A 16,748-nucleotide genomic window follows, 5' to 3' on the forward strand; every position below is an offset into this window, starting at 1 on the left:
GAATCTGTCAAATTGGAGTATTAAGTTTATTTGTATATAAATGGATATTTGCTTTTAACTCATGAATTATTGTACTCGTGGTATTTGAATGTTATTTGTCAATTATTATTCTTATAGCTACAAATAAGGAATTAATTTTCTGAAGATTTCAACGTCACACAGAAAGTGATCCTCACATTTCTTTAAACTTTCCTCACTTGAACGGATATATTTTACTTATGGTTAGAAAAAGAATGAACTTTCAGGAGACTTCAACGACGCACAAAAAAGTGATCCTCACATTTCTGTAATCTTGCCTCATTTGAACGGAATTCCCATAAAGTATGTTGACGATGGAATTATTTAGCGGATGTTGACTTCTTACACCCGTAGGGGACAATTGGCGAAAGCCGGGCGGAATTAAAAACCCGAATTTCTATATCCAGGCGAAAGCCCAAGGAAGCTTCGGGGAGTTTTAAGTTGTCTGAATAACCGGAAGCAGTTTTCAATCATACAGATTTGTCTGGCTGAGACATGCCACCGACGCGTGTGCGACGGTGAAAACACAGGTGATCTGGTGCCAGTCTATTGGTGCTGATAGGTAGTTTTCTACTAATTTAGAATAAAAAAAAAGTGGCAAATACGTCGTCACGCTGAAGAGTTTCTCCTCAAATTGGTCATCCAACTTCAGGGCTTGTCAATCAAGCAGGCAGGGAAAGAATACGACTGGCAGGAAACGATGGCGGTTATGATCATTACGTTTTACTACTGTTGGTGTTAAGGAACATACCAATTACATAATGTGGGTTCGGCACCTCCCCTTTTCACTTGTTTTTTCCATTTTGATTGAACTCTGGAAATATTAGAAATAGGAAGGAAATGTTTCAAGAAATATAGAACGATCTACGCCTGGAGTTTCCTTCCCTTGAGTTACATTTGGGATGGGTTAATGCCCCCTCATTCCTCTCTAGTTCCTCCCTCTCCACTCCCTTCTCTCTTTCTTCCCCTTCTATATTTGCTCCCTTTACCCCTTCCTCGGTTTTTTCACCAAGCCCTATACCCTTATCCTTTCTTTTTCATACTCGACATACGCTCCAGTGCCTCCCGTACTTCTCTTATTCTTTTTCTCTGTTCCTCTCAGCTTCCTCTTTTCCTTCCTCTATTCCCCTTACTATGTTTCCGTCTGCCTTCCTTCCCCTCGCTACCAGTACTTATCATCTCCCTTCTCCTCATCCTACCCCTTCCCATTTATACACCTCAAAAAAGTGATTTTTTCATCACTTTCATGCCTTTCCTATTCCCCTCCTCCTCCTCCTCCTCCTCCTCCTCGCAACCCATTCCCTCTCCCTCCGCCCCCTTCTTGTCCCCTCCGTTCTCCTTAGGACCTCCCTAAAAGCCTTTTTAGATTAGGTCTCACTTCGACAACACGGAGGAGACATTAGCAACGCGTGATAACAAAGAGAAATCCGCGTAAGTGCCGATTGCCATTGACACTGTTTGCATGGCAAACAGACTTTAGTTTTTCGGCCCGCGCTTGTTTGCCTCTTCGAGTAAAAGCGCGTATCTCTCTCTCTCTCTCTCTCTCTCTCTCTCTCTCTCCATGAAACATTTATGGGGAAGTGTAGGGTGTGCTATTTTTTTGTCTTTCAGGTTTTTCTTATTTTTATTTTTTAGTGGAACACCCGCGGGTAAAATTCACTCGCATTTATCTAGTTCAGAATGAAAGGGACACAAATTTGCATAATTACTTAACACAATACAACACCCATATGTATGAATATATCTATACACTTATATGGATATATATATATATATATACATATATATATATATATATATATATATATATATATATATATATATATACATAATGTAGAGAAAGAGAGAGAGAGAGAGAGAGAGAGAGAGAGAGAGAGAGAGAGAGAGATGCAGATGGCGTCTTTGGTCGTAGAATGGTAGCCGGTAACCGGAAGAAAGGTAACCTTTCAGTAAATGTCGTGATATTTCCCGTTACGCTTTCCTCGCTATTCTCCGCTTCTTCCTCTTTGTGACACACCGTGTTTCTCTCTCTCTCTCTCTCTCTCTCTCTCTCTCTCTCTCGATTCTAAGAGTTATTTTTATAATTTTTTGTCTTATATCTGTCAGTTAGTTTTCGGTATCTACGAAAAACTTATGATTGTAAATGCTGTTTATTCTGCGGTCTAGAAAGGACACAAACAAACGTCTTTTGAAAAATATTCAAATGCGTCATGCTTTTCTAAGTTAAGATAATGACAAGTGACTAACTAAAAATAAACTGTGCCAAAAATAGCAGAAGCACCTGCTGGCAATGAAGAAGCAACATATTCATTGTTGACCGACGCCAAATAACGAGTACTTTGAAGGTAACCTAATATAGCCAAGAAGAAAAAAGAAAAGCGGGCCAGAATTAGCCTGTTTTAGCGAGCGATTAAGCGACTGTGAGGATTAAACCTGGCTAATTTATTGCACTGATATATCCCTCGGAGAGGCAGCAGGAAGGCAGCCAGGCAGGCTATAGGGCGATCTTGTTGGTCTCGGCTGGCGGTGTCCTGTGGGGGAACGCGTGGGGAAGTGCAAAGTTGTGTTAGTTATTGCAAGAATCCTCGTGCCTTGTGTTGCAAGAAGTGGTCGATGGCTGGAAACCGGTAGGTATGGAAGGAGTGGTCTTTGGAGGGCCACGCTGGAAATATTTTCGAGGCTTTGATTATTTTTTTTAGAGAGAGAGAGAGAGAGAGAGAGAGAGAGAGAGAGAGAGAGAGAGAGAGAGAGAGTTTTGTGTTATCAGCTTCAGTCAGTTTCACTGTGAGAAATTCAAGCAAATAACCATCCTTTTAGATATCATCTTTCAATTGCATGACACAGAAGCTTAAACGGCGTTTTTATTACGGGAAAAAGACTCTTAAATGCATTTTTATTGCACTTGACGTTTACTTTGAGTTACATGAAAAGTAAATCTTGATGGCCCTTTCAAGTGCTCTAAAAAGCAAACTTGATTGTCTCTTTGTTTCACGAAAGCGATTCAGATGACTTTTCACTTGGAGTAATTATTTGTAATTACTTTCTTGCAAGAGAAAATAAACAATTACCTTCAGATGGCCTTTTTACTGCATGGAAAATAAATTTAAATGCAACTATATTTACAGAAAGATAAAATATTTAAAAGGTATTCTATACTTCCTTGAAAAACCTTATTGCTCATTAATTAATATTTTTAAAAAACTTGTTGAAAGCCAAAGACTATCCTCGTGGAAACCCAAGGTCCCACAGCCAAAGCAGCGTGGTTCTATCACTAAAATTGTAGAAAAGCAATATAACGCATTCGCAGCTTTTCATTAGAGCGATTTGCAGCAATCATGCCCATCATCTGCCTCGCGGTAATCGCGTGTAATGCGTGTTATTCGACGAATAACACCTTATAATATATTCCTTGACGATTTTCAGCCCATTACAGTTCAAGGACTACAGAGTGCGGAAGTCTCCCGTGGCGTTAGGATTGCTCGGAAGAAGAGATTTGCTGTAAAATAAAAATCCACAATTATATCAGTAAATTGTATTATTTGTAAAACTTATATCGAAGATTTTCAAATACCTGGAGACAGTGTTTCTCCTCAGTGTTGAACTTGATCACTGACGAAATATTCTCGGAAGTCTTTGTTTTTATCCTTGACAAATAATACAATTTATTGATATAAGTGTGGAGCTTTAATTTACAACGATGTAATCACGACGCGGTGATTTTTTTTAACAAGAGGAGATTTACTGATAATGGAAAAGAGAAAATGCAAATGTCCTTTTAAGCTGCGTTCATATTGCCCTATTTTGTTTCCTGTTTATTTTAGATCTCTTGATTGTTTATGTGTGTTCATATGTTTTTTAATTGTTGGTAGATATTTTTCGTTGTTGTGTTTAGTTTATGGTAATCTCTCTCTCTCTCTCTCTCTCTCTCTCTCTCTCTCTCTCTCTCTCTCTCTCAATGAAATACTGTTTAATAAATGGACATTTGGCTACCAAGGAATGTATTTTGATTCCACGTTAATCAAATAGGCGTATTCGCTGAAAGACATGCAAACCTTAGTTCCATTGCCGTGCTGTCAGCTGCTGGGTTTCCTGTCTTTGTGCCCAAGTTTGACTTCAGTTTATTAAGTTCTTAGGACCGTTGGTATATGTGTGTGTTTGTTTCCTGTGTTCTTATGCGAGTTATTCATTGTTCACTGGCGTCTGATTTCAATTTAATGGATTTTAACGATTGGTTTCGGTCTCTCTCTCTCTCTCTCTCTCTCTCTCTCTCTCTCTCTCTCTCTCTCTCTCTCTATTCTAGCAATAGTAGTCTTTAAGACCTTTTTTTATATAGATTTTTGGTTTACCAAAAGAAAAATAGAAGATTTAACTTAATTTGATTCTATTCACTGTACCCTTTGTGCTAACTTTCCCTCAAACATTTCAAAGGCCAAGTTGTGAAACGTCACGATTCTGTGAAATTTCTTGACACCATTTCTGTGGATTATTTTTAGAATATTCTTTCCCTTTCTTTGTTAAATAGACCTAACGAGGCGGCTGTTTATTCTCCTCTTGTAGTCCGATTATGCTAAAGCGTCGCTCATTGTCTCTTGAGAACGAATTTTCCGGTGCTGTGAAGGAAGTGGCGTTTTTCGGTCGCTTTTGTCGCCGACCTACTCGCCCAGATGGGATTTCCGCGGCGGTTTCATTAAGGTATCATGTTTGAATGAGTTTTATTCTGTTTTGTTAGCTTTTTTCTTTTTTTGTTGTCGGTTAAATAAACACTAAATAAACACATAATTTTTACTTCATTTTCAGTAACAGTACTACTATTTTTTAGTATGTCTGTCTGTCAGTCCGATTGTGTCAGTGATTGTTCTTCTGTCTCTGTCTAGTCTGCCTGTCTTGTCTGTCTGTCTGATTGCTTGCCTGTCCAGTGCTTTAAGAAAGTTCTTATGATGGGGTCAGGTTACTGACTCCTGCAGCAATGAACAAAAATAAAAGGTGTAGTAAAATTGAAAATGTTAGCCACCTGATATTTTTTACCTCGGAATAACTAGTTTATGATCGTAACACATGCGCCTAATACATGCGAACATACATACGTATACACACACACATACATAAGACCTGTGTGGTTGGGGTTTCTCTAATTAGAAGACTCGTGTTTGCCCCTATGTCGGGTTGCAATTGTAGAGATGGTAAGACCAGTGGATTGATTAAAGAAAAACTGTTTTAAAGGAGTTACAACAAACTGTCCAAATAAAAAAAAATGAAAAACTTACGCATTCTACGGAACTTCCAAGATGGAGATACATCTTTTTTTCATTTTTCTTCTGTCTTGATCTTCAACGCACTTGTGTGCACACGTGAAGACAATGGGGAGGGTATGCAAAAGTGATGGCCGCAAGAACAATAGGCTTCTTTGTCAGGCTTCCCTCACAATGAAGCCCAAATTTTCGTTGGCCCCCACGCAGGAGAATACAGTACATCGACAACTTAGGCTTCCACGCGCTATTGTGCGGAAGACAGCCCACCCGCCTTTTGAGTAACAGAGGCAGCGTTCAGACTTCAAACAGAAGGCGCAGAAAACGGACTCTTCTTTGAAACGGTTTGGACTGGTTCGTTTAAGATAATATATATATATATATATATATATATATATAGTATATGTATGTATATATATATATATATATATATATATATATATATATATATATATAGACACACACTCATGGATTCCTTCATTCATTTTACCATTCTCTCTCTCTCTCTCTCTCTTTATATATGATGTATATATATATATATATATATAGTATATATATATATATATATATATATATGTATATATATATAAAAGCTCGGCTGAGAATAAATCTTTGAGTCGAGCACCAACCTTATCTTTAGCGACTCATCTTTTATTGCATGCTAACATTGTTGTCACACCACTCCCATCCTTAGTCACTACAAGCATTATCTACTCCTCCTCTTCCTGCTCCTCTTCCCCCAGCCCCCTCCCCCTCCTGCTCCTCCTCCTCCTTCTCACAATAAGCAGTGTTTAGTAGGTAGGGTACCTGTTCTATTAGACTAGTATATGCGACACTAAATCATCTCTTATTATTGTATTTGAAAGAGTGCATTCATATACACATATATAAATATATATATACGTATCTTTTTATGTGTAATAATATATATATATATACATATATATATATATATGTATATATATATATATATATATATATATATATATATATATATATATATATATGTGTGTGTGTGTGTGTGTGTGTGTGTGTGTGTGTGTGTGTGTGCATAGATCTATATTATATTTATATATATATATATATATATATATATATATATATATATATATATATGATGTTAAAATTTTATGTATTAAACATATATTTTACGTTATGGTGCTTTAACTTTCTTTGACAACGGGACTATGTCAGTGTGAATTATAAATAAAGGAAAAAATCCCTTAAATGTTTTTGCTGTTATTGTTACATTTACATTTTCAATATTATGTTCGCAACAAGTAAGCAGTGTCGATTATTAATTATTGTAAAAGTGAATCCACTGATAAACTTAATATTCTCCGATTAGCACGAGTTTTTTTAACGTATTATTTACATTCTCTCCTCTCTCTCTCTCTCTCTCTCTCTCTCTCTCTCTCTCTCTCTCTCTCTCTCTCTCTCTCTCTCTATATATATATATATATATATATATATATATATATATATATATATATATATATATATATATATAAACTATATTTGTATATATATGTACACACATACATACACAGAGTGTCTTGCCAGGCCTGTCTTACAATGTTCTATCTCGGAAATCAAACTTAACAAAAATAAAAACATTAAATAAATAATAATAATAATAATAATAATAATAATAATAATAATAATAATAACTAGAAACCATTCCGACATTGGCAAGTATTAAATGGGTAACTTATATGTTTTAAGTCTAGCCCAGCCCCGAGTGAGAAAATACCAAAAAAAAAATATGGAGAGGTATATAAACGACTGAAGGGTACCCACAAGCGGAGCAAAACAGTTTCTTGAATTATTATTATTATTATTATATTATTATTATTATTATTATTATTATTATTATTATTATTATTATTATTTTATTATATTTTCATTATTATTATATAGAATGAAATAGACCCTCTTCCAAACAAGTATCGCTGAAAATGGTTTGTTAATTGCATACTGAGACTCCTTAATTTTCCTTTATTCCATCACTTTTGGTAATACATTTTATTATTATTATTATTATTATTATTATTATTATTATTATTATTATTATTATTATTATTACACAAACATTCTTAGGAGCTTTCGAAAAATATTGCCTTGATTTGATAGAAAGCAAACTTCCCAAGGAAAGCATATAAAATATAATAGTAATAAACGGAGCGAAGCAGTAAGAAGTAATTAAAGATAGATGAATAAATAAATAAGTAAATAAATAAATAGATAAGTAAATAAATAGATAAAGAAACAAACAACAGCATAAACGGGAAAAAATGAAGACAGCGGTGGACAGCGATAGCATCTCTCAGTCTGGCAACCTTACGATACTAATAATTCTTGGCCCATCACTTTATTATGAAGGATGAAAACGGAGCTGCCGTCTCCGTGAGGATATACGGTAGTTGATTACTTCATTTCACCTGGGGCAGGTAAGACCACCGGGTGGTGGTGGTGGGGATGGGAGGAGAGTAGGCTTATGGGTGCTATGGGGAGAGAGGCGAGTATGGGATATATGTAATGTGCAAGTGCAATTGTGTGTGTGTGTGTGTGTGTGGGTGGGTCGGTGGGTGGATGGGTGTGCGTTGGGCATATGGTGGGGGGGTGGCAGAGCACGAATTGGGCCACCCATACTGAGAGAGAGAGAGAGAGAGAGAGAGAGAGAGAGAGAGAGAGAGAGAGAGAGAGATCTACCTTTAAATATTGATAATATTTTTGGTATTGTTATTTTTATAATATTATTTTTTTTATTATTCATCATTAGTACTGATTTAGTTGTAAACATATGTTGGGCCACCCATTCTGAGAGAGAGAGAGAGAGAGAGAGAGAGAGAGAGAGAGAGAGAGAGAGAGAGCCGGGGGTTGGGGGGAGGAGGGGTTAGGAACGGGTGTCTACCTATAAGTATTGATAATAGTTTGGTTACTGGTATTTTTTTTATTGTCGTTGTTATAATTTTTGTGGTGTCTCCATTAGTGCTCCTGTATCTGTAACATTTTATATATATATATATATATATATATATATATATATATATATATATATATATATAATATATATATATATATATATATAGTATATGTATATATATGTATTGCAATAAATACGCTTATGTGATCGCATGTCCATTTGATTACTGTATACGAAAAAATTTATATGAAGCTAGGAAAAGTCATGATATTAAAATTAAAATCATTGAATTTAAAGAAAAAAGAGGTTGATGAAATTCAAATCAAAGCCAAGAGGTTGCAAAGCAAAGCAAAGCTCGGGAAATCGAATCAAAGCAAAGCCTAAGTATCGTGGCACCGGAGAATTAACTCTTTTTCATGGTTGAGTGATTCCCGACCGGGATTTCGTGCGAGGGACCTCCTTGCTGGCGGACCAAGGAACCACCAGCCCTTTACACATACGCTCGGGTCTTGCTCGAATACTTAATTAAGTTAGGAAGGTCCCATATGTACTTACGTATGTGTATATTATACATATATATTATATATACTGTATGTGTGTGTGGGTATATACATATGTATATGTATGTATGTATGTATGTATATATACTATAATACATACATATATATGTGTGGGTATATATATGTATATATGTATGTATACGTATATACATACATAAATACATATATACATACATAATACATATACACATTAGCTAGTGATGTGCTTGCTTTGAAATATTTTAATTAAGATTTACAAACTTCTATCAATGCTCATGCATACTGTGTATATTTCATAGTGTGTCTCATGTAAGAATGTTATCATTATTTGTAGTAAGAAAAATCAGTGTATACTCCAAGCGTATTTTGCTTTAATTCCCTTTGAATTTATTATTATAAGTACAATACTATTGTGCGTATACTGTGTTTGTAATGTCCCAACAGAAAGAACATACTTATACGAATCGGAAAAATAGCAGTAATCTACCAATCAGTTTAGCATTGTCTATTGGCGGAGCCATTCCCCCCACCTACGAGAGAGAGAGAGAGAGAGAGAGAGAGAGAGAGAGAGAGAGAGAGAGAGAGAGAGAGGCTAAAGTATTATCCTTCGGCTTATATTAAAATCCCTCAATAATTTTCAGTGATTATCTTGTATATTAAAATCCCTCAATAATTTTCAGTGAATATTTCTTGTAATAGTTAAAAATCCCCAATAATTTTTCAGTGATATCTTGTGCCCAGTAATTCTGGGCAGAGAAAAAAAAAACAGACTTTGGTAGTGTAGGCAATTACTTATGAGTCTTCCCGATGAAAACATCAACACAATAAGTAATACTTTTTTTTTATTTACCATTGACAGGACTGGCCAGAACGGCGTTACTTCGTTCACCAACTGAATACCACCCGACGGTCATTGGTGAACTGGTGTTATGAACAATTATCAGCTGGCATGTGAACAAGGTAAGTTCCGTAATACATTCTGCCTTTTTTTTATGTGAATCATCTCCACTAATCAGTTTGATTGTTTTGACACGAGCTGTGTCTTTTCAATGATTTTATATATTTTGTCTTTGTGCATTTGATGTAATTCTACTGTCAGTTTTTGATGTGTGAAATACACGTGCACGCTTATATATATATATATATATATATATATATATATATATATATATATATATATATATATATATATATATATATATATATATATATATATATATACAAATATTGAGCTACAAATGTCGTTTAAAATAAAATTTTCTCAACCCTTTGGTATTTAATCCCAAGTTGTGTGAATATGATATGAAACAGCATTTTTAGCTTAAATGTTTTAGATACTTTCATACATACATACGTGTGTGTGTATGAATGTGTATTCCAATTAATGAAAAAACATGCATCCTATGTAATGTCCAAATGTAATTCACCTGCTGTCATTACTATTCCTGTTATGACCAGTAATTACTCAGCTCGGTCCCAAAGGCCTTGGGTCATCATTATGCCCATACAGAAAAAAAGTTATGTCGCATTAGAGAGAAGGCGTTCCATCTCCCCTGATTAAAATGTAGAGATGGCATCTCCCGTTACTCCCGGTACTGGAAGGCCCCGTTATTTTCGTCACTAGCGCACGGCTTTTGTGTGCGTGTGTTTGTGTGTGTGTGTGTGTGTGTGTGTGTGTGTGAGGGAGTGTATCTCCCGGTGATGCAGTAACGAGAGACTCCGCGTAAAGCGGTAGGCAGGGAGGGTGTTTACTCTCTCATATTTTTTTAAAGTCTTTAACTTTAGCTAATTTACTCTATAGTATTTTAAGTTTTTTCTTTTTCCAAACGACATTGGAAGAAAAGGATTTTATTAGAGAGAGAGAGAGAGAGGAGAGAGAGAGAGAGAGAGAGAGAGAGAGAGAGAGAGAGAGAGCTATTATTTAATTATCTGTCATCAAAAGCAATAAATTAATGTTAACGCCTCACTAATACACACACGCATATATATATATTTATATAAATGTGAGTGTGTGTGTGTATACTTATACACATGTACACACCTCATTGCAAACTGGAATTAATCTCAGTGTTGATACTGGTGTTGTTGGAACTCATTATCATCATAAAATATTGAACCATTGGCGTGTTATAAAATACCTTTTTTTGTTTGTCACTGTTTCAGATCATTTCGAAGGAATTCCTGGCTTACGGAAAAGGCAAATGATCTTATTTTCTCAAAGTTCGTGGTTGAAATCACCTGTGGATAAAGAGATATGTAAATAGTAAATAATATATATAGATATATATATATATATATATATATATATATATATATATATATATATATATATATAATATATAATATATATATATATATGTGTGTGTGTGTGTGTGTGTGTGTGTTTTTGTTTTTTGTTTTTTTTAGAAGCGCATAGCGAATGTGCGTAAGGGTATTACACGGAAAATGGTGCCCCGAAGAAAGCGGTAGTGTGTATTTTTGTGTGCGTGCGCGCGCGTGTCTACGGGGGGGGGGGGGGGGGGGGGGGGGGGGGGGGGGGGGGGTAGGCTAAGGGCGGCCCTGTGGCACCACCGCGTCACGGTAGCCTCGTATAAACGTCACACGTGAACAATGGCGCCGCCCATCAGTGCACGGTTTCGGATGCCAGGCGGCCCAGTCATTCACTTGGCGTCAGGCAGACAGAACCCAATAGGGAAGGTTATGAATGTGAGGAGTCTTCATGATTCATTCTTGCCTTTTGTCTCCTCTCTCTCTCTCTCTCTCCTCTCTCTCTCTCTCTCTCTCTCTCTCGTCTCTCTCTCAGGTGGTTAAAGCGTGAGTCCATCATCGCTGAGTGATGAGTAAGCTGCTGCTGCTGGATAGGTTTTCGAAGCCAGACTGTGGGTTATACTAGGTCTTGCCTATAAGTATACGTAGGTTCTTTGTAAATATCCCTCCTATACCCCTTGTTGTATAGGTGGTGTGTGTATATATAAATAGTGTATATGTGTATATTATATATCTCTATATATAGCTAGTACACCAACGGATATATATATATATATATATATATATATATATATATATATATATATATATATATATATATATATATATATATATATATATATATACGTATATATATTGATAGATATATCGTCAAAATGTAGTATACCTGGATATGCATAATAGGCCTTCCCGTGTAACATACCTGGGTCTGAATAGTAATAGTATTCCTTGGCAAGGCTGGGTGTGTATGTGTATGATACCCACACTTGGTTTCTTTTGTTTGTTCGCGAATTAGCAGTTTACGCTGAGAAACAGCACTTGATGTTGTGAACATTTTAGGTTTTAATCAAAATTAATCTCTCTCTCTCTCTCTCTCTCTCTCTCTCTGCAGTGATGTTGGTCTTCCATAAAGGCACTTGTAGGCATCGTAAGATAAACATTATAAAGCAATAGAAACTTATCCATTTTCAAGACATTCTTAAGCAACCCAGTTTTATTCTAATGTAAGAAGTGAAAGCTGAAACCGTTTGCCAATTCTTTAACTTTTAATTACTGATTTTCTTTATGAAAGGCGATGTAACTGCTTAACTTTTAAGAACATCTTAGGTTATTAGGTTTTTTCTTCAGATTGCAATGCGTCATTTATTTTTGTTTATTTTGGGTTCTATATTTTCCATGCATGGCGCGTCTTGTATGAGCACCAAGCTGGAGAAGAAATAGGCATCCTTTCTCCACCACAGATGTGAACGTCATGCAAATGAAGAGATGCAATCATATGCTTTGTAAACATGTTTTCATTGTAATTATATTGACACCTCCTGATTACACTTTCATCTCCTCTGTAACGTAATCAGTCAACATGTTTTGCTATCTTCGTCGTCATGTAATTAATAAACCTAACTATGCTTTCTTTTTCGTGGCGTAATTAATACAACCAAAATCCGCTTTCTTTTTCTCATTGCCACCTAACTACAAGAGAGTTAACTGCAGCTAGGGGAAGACTGGGTTGCCCCAATTAAGAACTTAAAATAAAAAATATAAAAAAAATAAAAAATAAATCGTTCCAGTGATGACTATAATTATTACGTCTTTACGCGTACATTTATCATCATAATCCTCGGCCCTATTGGCACTGAAAAATCTACCTACCCTGGGCATTTCCCCCTTACCCCACCCCACCCCCTTCCCTCCCTCTCTTTCACCCCTTCCCCCACCTCCCCCACCCTCTTCCACTTGCCATTTGTCATCGTTGACGCGAAAGTTGCAAGGCAAGTGAGTTAGGGGTAGGGGGGTATGAGGCGACAACTCGCATTAATCTTGGCCCGTTTTTCGTCGCGGATTCTTCCGCCGTCCTCTTTGCCGTATGGTGATGGCGATGATAATGATTATGATGATGATGATCGCAGGGATGATGACTGCGTGTTGTGACGCTGACTTTCATTGTGATTTTGATGGTAGCCTTCATTTTGATAATGATGGCAATCACGTGCAGTGTTATGGTGATTTTAATAGCGATTTTTAATCGTGATCATGGTGTAGGGATGATGATGATGTGTGCGTGATGCTCATGTATACTCGTGATGGTGATTTTTTTTTTGCTCTCATAATTATGGTGATGCCATTTTGTGTTATGATGATTTTAGTGATGATTATCTGTGTGGCGATTGTTATGAGGGTACCACTTCTTATGGTGATGATTTTATTTTGGCTGGTGATGTTTATTTTGAATAGTGAATAGCGTTATTCAGTAATGACAATTTTGAGTATGGCATTCAGAATAATAGGATTATTATCATTATCATGTCCATATTCATTTAGTTTTTAGTAACGCCAGGTGACTTGTAGCCAACCATTCGATTCATTATAATGATCAAATACCCTTTTCGAACTCAGGTTCCAAGAAAAGATGGTGATATTGAGCATCATAATGTTTTAATTCTAAAGTTGAGAATAGTAAATATTGTGATTTTTTCAGAGGTGACAGTACTAATAACATTAATGAATACATTTATTGCAATACATTGCTATTACGTCGCTGATGACCTAAGATATTCTTTAGGCACACTATATAGACCTCTCCTATGTACACTGTTCACTCCTCAATATTATGCACCTTTCTTATGTATATTATTCACATTATATCTTTAAGCACTTTCTTATGGCACACTGTTATATACTTTTCACGCACCCACTGTTTCCGTATGTGTATATATACACGTATATACGCTTTGTACACTTCCTTTATACGCTAAATACGCCTTCCCAATCTGTGCCATATGTCCTTTCGCTTATACACTGTGAAATTGACCCTCCATCTCCACCTTTCGTTTGCTGAGCCCTTGGAGGAGAGGAAGATGTCGTGGACACAGAGAGAGAGAGAGAGAGAGAGAGAGAGAGAGAGAGAGAGAGTACATAGGGCAGGCTGAGACGTCGGGGTTTTTATTGCTTAATTGCTTTAGCAATTTGTCTCCGAAGAAGTTCTCGAGTGGCTTTCCCAACCTTTCTTACCCGCGGTCTTCCTTCGATTATTCTTTCTCCTCCAGTCTCTCTCTCTCTCTCTCTCTCTCTCTCTCTCTCTCTCTCTCTCTCTCTCTCTCTTCTTCTTCTTTTCTTCTCTTGCTCGGTTTTTCTTAGCCTTCTCGTACTCCTGATGTTTGTTTGTTTCCTCTCTCTCTTAAGTCTTCTTCCGTCGTATTCTTTCTTTATCCTCCGCCTACTATTTATCCTCTTTTTCTTCTCCTTTTCTTCATCCTCCGCTCATCACTGCTCCCTTCCTCTTCCTCCAGCTATTATCTTCTGCCACCTTACCTTCCCAATCTCTCTTATAAAACCCCCTTTTCTGTTTAATAAGTTAACGTAGATTCCAACTCTCTCTCTCTCTCTCTCTCTCTCTCTCTCTGAATATAAATATCAAGTAAACTATTGGTTAAAGCTATATATGTACTTTAAGATGAGTTTCTCTCTCTCTCTCTCTCTCTCTCTCTCTCTCTCTCTCTCTCTCTGCTTCGTCAACTTCCTTTACTGCAAACAAACCGATTGGCTAAGAAAAGATGTGATTGATAAGCTCCTTTTATGCTAAATAAGCAAGAAAGCCTGTGTGCTTCTGAATTATGAAAAGACAAATGTTCAGTAAGTGTGGGTCAAAGCCATATTAAATGACGAATTACGAAGTAAGCGAAACCCTATAAGGTATTTCAACAATAGGCATAAATTAAGTCTCTTGTAGTCGAGTGGTTTTGTCAAAATTATCAATTATGATAAAGTTAGTTGGAGGTTAGAAAAAAGTTTTTTTTTATCCAACATATAATTGCAGCTCACTTAATATCTGATGAATAGAGAGAGAGAGAGAGAGAGAGAGAGAGAGAGAGAGAGAGAGAGAGAGAGAGATCCTCCTGTAGCCTCTTTGCTTAGGAGGGAGAGAAATCGCACAACACCTCCAGGAGAGTCGATGGCAAGAATGTGTGAAAATTTGCGCAACCAATATTGACATTGGGTCGCCAGATCCCTTGGCGAAATGTAACGGAGCCTCTAGTCTCGCTCGGAGGAAGAATGCCTTGAAGGGTCGCCGATTGGGGCTATTGACAAATACTCTCAAGAGGAACATTTGACACTTACTTTAGAGATGAACAGTTGATAGGTGTTCTGGGTTTAAACAGTCTAGTGAGCTTTCGTGTGTCTTTTCAGACATGTTCAGGGAGGGTACTGAAGTTAGAAATTTTTTTATAGTCATGACGTCTCTTAAGTGCTGTTGTTACCTTTTTTCCTTTTTTTTATGATGTTGTTTGGTCGTGGTTTGATCAAACTTTTATTTTGGTTTGTGTTTTTCTAACCTGTAATTTAAAAACAAATGATGATGCTGTACAAAAAACTATAATATTCTCTTAGTCTGTTGACTTTATGATGAAACCAGGTGACTGTTAATATTGGTATTGAATCACTTCTTGATATTCACGAGTATTATACATAAACATTTAGTAAGAGACTCGGTTTTAAGAAGTTAATTGCTGGTTTGGAGCAACGCACACCAACTTTCAACCGCACAGGGTTCACAACACACACACACACACACACATATATATATATATTATATCATATATATATATAAGATATATATATAATATATATATATAGCATACATATACATACATAAATAGAACATTAACATTACATACATACATACAACATAACATACATAAAAGCCTACATCCACAAGTGCATAAGCGGAACGAACTCCAAAGACCACAGAAAACATTTCAGCAGATGTCATGTAAATAGAGGTGTTATACGAACGGAAAATCGTCGGAGGGAGATGTAAACAGAATGTTTTCCCAATAAAAAGTGTCTTAAGAACAGCTATTATCTCCCCCTCCCCCAACCTCATCCTTCACCCTCCCACCACCTCCCACCCCTTCTCTCCCCCTGCCTCCTCCCCCCCTCCCCCCACAATCCACGTATTTGCATGCCCAGTCAATCATTTTTTATCCCGCTTTCCGACCACATAATTGCAAGGTTCGCGCCGCATAGTGTTGCATCGGGAATGCAGCTACGGCCCGAATCGTGTCTACTTCGGGACAGTGACAAGCACGCAAGGCGATGTTGGGCCAGCCGCTGGCTCCTGCAGCCCGAATTTTTTTCTTGCTCTCTGTTTGTGCGTGTGTTTCTCTCTCTCTCTCTCTCTCTCTCTCTCTCTCTCTCTGTGAAAGCTAGTTCGTAGTTTTCCGTCTTCTGTGGGTTCCTCATACAAAATGTCTTATAAAAGGAATGAATATTAATTTTCTTGTCTCTCTTCTGTTCGTTTTGAACGTTTCCAGATTTTAATGTCTAGTCAGAATTTATACATAGTTTTCTCTTCGAATTATTGAATAAATATCATAAGGAGACAAACATCTACCTATCAAGAAACAGCATTTACCTCATAAAGAGGCAGACGGTAACTTCTTATTCAGTGGGAGACATCTGCAGTAGGCTGACATATACACCAGACTGGTAGACAAGGAGACAATGATCAACGAATTACTCAGTGACAAACGT

General features: G+C 36.7%; 1 protein-coding gene across 2 annotated transcripts in view; it reads left to right on the forward strand.

The window, feature by feature from the left end:
• LOC135197692 (ras association domain-containing protein 10-like) overlaps positions 1–16,748 on the forward strand; it is a 708,795-nt gene that overhangs the window by 460,411 nt on the left and 231,636 nt on the right. For both annotated transcript variants that reach the window (XM_064224710.1, XM_064224711.1), the window contains exon 2: positions 9,589–9,689. The gene's annotated coding sequence lies outside the window, so the exon portion shown is untranslated. The remainder of the gene's footprint in view (positions 1–9,588; positions 9,690–16,748) is intronic.

The sequence above is a fragment of the Macrobrachium nipponense genome, chromosome 21, assembly GCF_015104395.2.
Source record: "Macrobrachium nipponense isolate FS-2020 chromosome 21, ASM1510439v2, whole genome shotgun sequence".
Classification (NCBI taxonomy): Eukaryota; Metazoa; Arthropoda; class Malacostraca; order Decapoda; family Palaemonidae; genus Macrobrachium; species Macrobrachium nipponense.